The sequence below is a fragment of the Garra rufa genome, chromosome 6, assembly GCF_049309525.1.
Source record: "Garra rufa chromosome 6, GarRuf1.0, whole genome shotgun sequence".
Classification (NCBI taxonomy): Eukaryota; Metazoa; Chordata; class Actinopteri; order Cypriniformes; family Cyprinidae; genus Garra; species Garra rufa.
Window position 1 is genome coordinate 23159472 of NC_133366.1, and position 6991 is coordinate 23166462.

The 6991-nt window shown below is 39.0% G+C and overlaps 1 pseudogene; it reads right to left on the reverse strand.

Annotated features, from left to right (window-relative positions):
* Window positions 1-608: 608 nt before the first annotated feature.
* LOC141337476 (serine/threonine-protein kinase pim-1-like) lies at window positions 609-2230 on the reverse strand (annotated as a pseudogene).
* Window positions 2231-6991: the final 4761 nt, after the last annotated feature.

Here is a 6991-nt window from a genome sequence, read left to right on the forward strand (position 1 = left end):
TTGACGCATTTGTATTTACATTCCAAAGAGTTCCGGTATCTGCACCACAGTGGAAAATCAAACTGTATCTGTGCTGACTGGCCCGGATCGGCACGGAACAGAACGGTTAAGCATTGAGAACGGTTCGGCCCGATAGTGGAAAAGCGGCTATTTAACTATTAGTACTAACTACTGCTACTACTGAAACTACTGAGTTTGTAGTTTTAAAGCTGTAAGGTACACAGTCTTAGTTTTTTTATTTATTATTAAGGCATTTTATTTATTAAGGTTTATTTCTCCAAATGTTTATTTTTGGGTAATTTTTCCTGTCCTAATTTTAAAAACACATCATGCTACTTTGCATATAAAAACTAAAAACAGTGCACTTATTTTACTACTTTAAACTCTGCCCAACTAGCTGCTCCCATCAGAGCTTTGGTTTCAACTGGTGCTGTGTGTTCAGCTCCTCCAGCATCCACCCAGAGCAAAGCTGTTCTCTACAGTTTCTGTGTCAGTCCTGGTCACCCTATACAAACAATTCAAATCATTTATCCAGACTGATCCTAACAATAAAATTCCAACCAATGACTGCAGTGATTCACATGAATGTAATGTCATTGTCCACCTGTTCAGTGTAACCAGGGGTGGTGCTCAATGTCGTCTAAACTGGGGCGATCTGCCGCCGCTACACTGAGACACCAGCTGATCAACTGACGGCACTCTGTTACACACAACACAGTACTTGTGTTCAGCAACACAAAACAGCAAACTTCACCTCAATCTGGACATGATTTTTATCTCTTGTCTGTAGACAGCGCTCTAGGAAAGTTCGGTATGGTTTTGGAGGTGACCCTCGATGCGGTTCTGAAGGGCAAACAACCGCACAGGATTTTGTAGAGCGTCACCCCCACTGACCAAACAGTAGCCGGTCCTGCATGATAGCGGTGCCGACGAAACCACTCAGGAGGGGCGTACTGAGGAGTGCCTGAGAGACCCCACAAGACCAAAAAAATTCAGTGAAAAGGCTCCAAATAGAGAGTCAGAATAGTTTCTTTTTGTTTAAACACCAAAAGTTAAGAAATGTCCATATACAAATACATCCACAAAGTGTTGTAGTGAGATCTTTCTCGCTGTAACACAAACCAACCTTCATATGATCTGTAGGCTGAATCCTTTAGTAGATCTCCACAACCAAAGTCCAGCAGCTTGATGTTATGTGAATCTGTGGAAATCAGCAGATTCTGTGGCTTGACGTCCCGGTGCAGGACTCTTCGGCTCTTGCAGTGTTTCAGTGCCGTGATGAGCTGCAGCAGCACTTTCTTGGCCAGGATCTCATTCAGGCTGCTGTTGTCCTCACAGAAACTCTGGAGATCTTGGCAAGGAACTGGGCGTTCCAGGATCATGCTGTAGTGATCGGGACTGTCAAACCACTCCACCAGCTGCAGGACATTGGGGCAGGCAGGAGCTGAGTTGACCAGGGTCATCAACGCCGCTTCCAGAGGCAGCCGACCATGACCTTCCTGCAGTGACAGATGTCAAATAATATCCAGAGCTGAATGCAGATGTGTGCAAGCCAATGAGATGTCAAACACAACAACAGATTCACTTACAACTTTCAGTCTCCTGTGCGACTTGCGTTTAGAGACATACTTGATGGCAATCTGTAGACAGATAAAGGTAAATCACACCTGCCTAACTGTGGAATATGACATTTACTGATATCAATTCTGAGAACATTTTTAAAGGCTTTTTAAATGCATAATGGAAGAAAATGTCTTACTGGCAGTCCATCAGACCTGCGCGTCCCAGCATAAACTGAGCCAAATCCACCTCTTCCCAGCAATGGGCCCTTCTCATATGCTTTTGTAACATATAAGATCACAAGAAATGATTTTGAAAAAAAAAAAAAAAAACATATTGCAGTATCTAAAACTGTGAAAGAACTGACCTAAGTCTGACCTCTGCAAGAGCGTTTGGCAGGTCTTCTGCTTGAGGTGGATGGACGTTCATCTCCCTGGCTGCCGCTCTGCCACTTCCTCTTCCTGTTAGGCTCATCCGTGGACACAGAAACGGCCAACTCAGAAGGCAGAGGTGCTATATAGCCAGGTAGGCTCAGAGGCTGGGTTGGGTTTGGTAATGGTTCCTGATCCTGGTTTCCAGAGCCACGTCTCCCAACCTCCTGAAAAGCTGTCTGAGTGAAACCAGCACTCCTGCTTCTGGAGCAGCTGAGAGGCTCAAATATTTCATACATACAAATCAAATTGTGTTACATTATATTTTTTCAGTACTTCTTGATTAAAATAAAATAGTTTCCTACTATTATAATTATGACAAGGAATAAAACATATTTTACTAATTAATTTTAATTGTTTTGTATTCATTTAAATTGTTTTGTAAAAGACATTTAATTTCGTTTACAGGAAATAAATATATTTAGCTGGGAAAAATTTGGGTTCAAGCGGGTTAACTTGCATAAATTGCATATTCCTATTAACTTGAACAATTTACAACATCATACTATAACATAATATACTAATAATAAACAAATTAAACATACCAGTAACACCAAATTAAACAAATGAAATATAAAACACTAACCTCGTCTTTCACTCATGTGAGCCATGGAAACCTCCTCCAAAGTCCAATAGATAAAAAAGAAAATTTAAAAAATAAATAACTAAAATAAGTATGTAAATAAATATAGAAGGAAAGAAAGAAATACTGTCCGCAGAAGTGCTGTGCTCCAAACTTCTTCCAAATTCAGAAAAGCTCAACAAAATAAAGATGCCGGTCACATGGTTCATGGAGCTCTCAATAGTTCCAAACAACTCTGCGCTGTCAATGTGTTTGAATGGGTTTAAGTAGAATAGACAGCAGTTTTACTATATTTGCAGCAATTTCGAGTAATTATTAACACATAATGTGCATTGATTGTGTATTGATAACTACTCTGAATACCCTTTACAATTGCATTTTATTCTGGGGAGTGATAAAGAGACATAATTAATATTTTCTCATACTCTTTGGCAGTCAAATGTGACAAACAAATTAAGTGTAACTTTTATTCAATTATATAAATATAATATATAGTTCTATTCAGTTAATATTTTGAGGAGTTTACTAAATAATATGTGCAATAATGATCCTGACCATTTAAAAGATAACATTTTCTAATATAGTATTTATATTACAGTTAGTGTATTTGGACATGCTCAACGCAAATTTTTTATATGTTTCGATTTAACAATTTAATGTTAAATAAAAAAAAGTAATTTACTCGTGTTATTTTATGATATTCAAATACACAACACAAGTGAATATTATAAAAGGCAAGCAAATATGGCATTTAACATAATAGAAAAGATAAAAATAGTGTTTAAAAAACACAAGGCAACCAATTGCATTCAGCATACATTTTTTATCGTATTTCTTGAATGCAGTCTTTACTGAAACTCATTCAACCTTCTACAGGGAGAGAAAGATTACAGAAAGACTAAAAACTTAAAAATATGACAACTAGTATCTGGTTATGGTCGCTATTAGAGTCACCCCCACTGACCAAACAGTAGCCGGTCCTGCATGACAGTGGCGCCGACGAAACCACTCAGGAGGGGCGTACTGAGGTGTGCCTGAGAGACCCAACAAGACCAAAAAAATCCAGTGAAAAGGGTCTGAATAGAGAGTCAGAATAGTTTCTCAGTGCCACTCCTGACCCAGAACCCAGCCAGCCACCACCCCGACACGTGGAGGACGAGCCCGAGCCCGAGCCCGAGCCCACCGTAGACGGGAAGGCCGAGCCCAGAGAGACAGAGCCAGCGCCTACAGGAAAGATGTCGCAGTTCATCGCCGTGGAGCAGAGACCGAGGCCGTCTGATCAGGTGCGAGAGCTGGTCACTGTGACCGCGACGGCAGAGATTTCAGTGGATCGCAAGGATGCTGAGGACAGCACCTCCCACTGCACCGCTGCTGAGGGTGAGCTTAATCTGGACCTGGGACAGTATTGGTTTATGAACAAGATTTGACTTTATCTAAGAATATAAATATTGAACTTCCTATATATTCTGAACTGTCAACTATGCCACCTCTGTTTCCTGTCAGCCCCTTAGCTTACCCTCAGCCCACCATCTGTGCGGTCTGCTAGTCTCCATCGGTGTCATGGCTGGAGGATCCCTCATCTTTGCCTCCAGCCTCAGAGTCCTGGACTCTCGGTCCACCAGCTCCACCAAGCTCCATTGTCCCTTCGGCTCTGCCCCAGTCAGTCATCGCCCCACCTTCGCCTCAGGACTCTACTCCCACCGGCTCTGTGGAACTCCTCCCTCCCTCTGGCACAGCCTCTGTCCTCTGTCGCTCTGGCTCTATTGATAGACCTCCGGATCTCCATCTCCACCTTGGTCGCCAGAGCCTTGGGCTCCGCCTTGGCCCTCCGGATCCTCGGTGTTGCCCAGGATCATCGGCTCTCCATCTCCACCTCGAGCTCTACCGCCACCTGCTCCGCCTCAGTCAGTCGCCCCCCTGGAGTCATCAGCCTGTCCTCCACCATGGCTCCGCCCTCCATCTGCTCCACCGTGGGTTTCCATCATGGCTGCGGTCTGGGTGTCATCTGGCTCAAGATCCCTCCTATCTCGTCCTTAGCTCCTCCCTCAACATCACCTCTCTGGACTGTTCCATCACCATCCTGGATTCCATCTATTGCCCTCCTCCCAGGAGGGGGGAGGGGAGGGGGGGGGGGTAATGTCACACCCCTGGACTATCTAGTTGGTTTCTCCCATCATCTCCCCCTGCTGCACTGTGTGTTTTGGTTTCTACCCTCATTCCCTACACCTGTGAGTCTAATCAGTATGTCTTTATAAGTGTGTGTATTTATCCTGATGTTTGCCGGACGTTGATGTTACTACCCCATGTTCCTGTGTTTCCTGTTCAGCTCCTTGGGTTATTGTCTGTTTCAAGTTTAAACAAAGTTTATTATTTTTCAATAACAAATGAACAGTAACCATACACATTAAAGTGTCAGTTTCAACAAGCTTTTACCCCTTAAGAAATGGACAGTTTTTTTCTCCATAAATCTGTTTTAAATTAAGTAGACTGCTGTAAAATAAGTGTTAATTTAAAACAAAATACAATATATATAAAATAATGTTAATTTTGCTGTTTTGTTCTGTGGTATAATGACGTCTGCTGGGGGGTATTTATAAATGCATCAGGTTAATTTAAAACAGAAACTTTAAAACTTAGAGGGCACTGCTGAGCTTTCCTCAAGCAAAGGCTTTTGGCGGCCAGACTTGTGCGGTTCACAGGCAGGATTGAAAAAAAGTAAAAAAAAAAAAAAAAAACTCTGTGAACGGTAAAAGAACACTAAATATATCACTTTACTGCTATTACTACTACTACTACTATTACTACTACTACTTATAATAATTGGTCTCTGCCCCACTTTCCCAATCTAATTTTCTAATGTGCATATTCATTAGAAATTTGAACAACAGCATATACACACAAAGTTTAAATAATGTTTAAAATAATGTTAAAGTAAAAACTGCAGTCATACATTAATATTTATAAAATTGTAAATTGAACAGTTTATTGAACCTTATTGATGTGTTGTGATAGTCTCATATACATGGGGCCTAAATATATGCAATTTGGTGCAGATGTTATTTATATGTCCAAAACGTATGATGAAATTCTAATAGCCTGTAACGTAAATAAGTGACATCAGTAGAGTAGACTATTTACATAAAATATCATGTAAATATCAGTTGTCACACTATATATCCCAATAATATTACTTAATTAATGGAATAGTTAACAAACAAATACTTGCACTTATCAATGTATCTTAATGTTTCTACTCATTTCCACAAAAATTATGTATTATTGAACAGATTTAGATTAAGATTTGTATCATTCTAATAGGTTGATTTGTTGTTCAAGAAACATATTTTATTATCGCATTATAATTATCAATATTTAACTGTTGAGAACTTTTTTCAGGATTCTTTGATTAAATAGAATGATCCAAAGATCAGCATTTATCTTGAAAATTGAACATGTGTCTTTAATTATCAAACTTTTGTAACATTATACGATTCAAAAGCTAATATTTTTTTTTTTTTAATTAATTAATTAATTTATTATTTGGGATGCTTTACATTGATCAAAAAATGATGATATAGATAATAAATGCTGTTCTTCTGAACTTGTTATCCATCAAAGAAACCTGGAAAAAAAATCTGTTTTTAACGTAATAATAATAACAAATCAGAATATTAGAATGATTTCTGAAGGATCATGTGATTGCTAAAAATTAAACTTTGAAATCACAGGAATAAATTACTTTTTAAAATACATTCAGATACGAAACAGTGATTTTTAACAGTTTTGCTGTACTTCGGGTTAAATAAATGCAGGCTTGGTGAGCAGAAGAGACTTTAAAAAACATTAAAAATCATAGTTCAAAAACTTTTGACTGATAGTGTATATTAAATTACATTTAAATTAACATGACCTACATGAATACATTTTATAAATATTGTACACTTAAACCACATAAAAATAAAATAAAACAAATCAAAATTTACTTAACCATGGCATGTAGAAATCTAAATTAAATCATAAACACACTTTTCAAGCAAAGTGTTGCACCAAAAAGTTGCAGCACGTTCATAGTTATGTGGCATTGATCTCCTGTGTGAATCTGAGCTTCATCCTCTTCTCAGGCAGTATTCTGTTCAGATGGACATTTAAATCAGAAACATTCAAATAAGCAAACACAATCTTAATAAGTATTTAATAGAAAATAAAACCAAAGAATGTCCTTTTACTGTTAAACATAATGGGAAAATGAGTGAATTTCTATTACTCACTTTCACCTAGTAACAGATAAAGTTGAGCATCTCCTGACAGTCTCTCATCTCCCACTGCTCTGTTCTTTTGTTGAGTGCTCCACAGCGGTAGGGCTCTTCTGGGCATGACTGCAGTGAGCCTTGATATGGAATATGTTTGAAAGACTTGC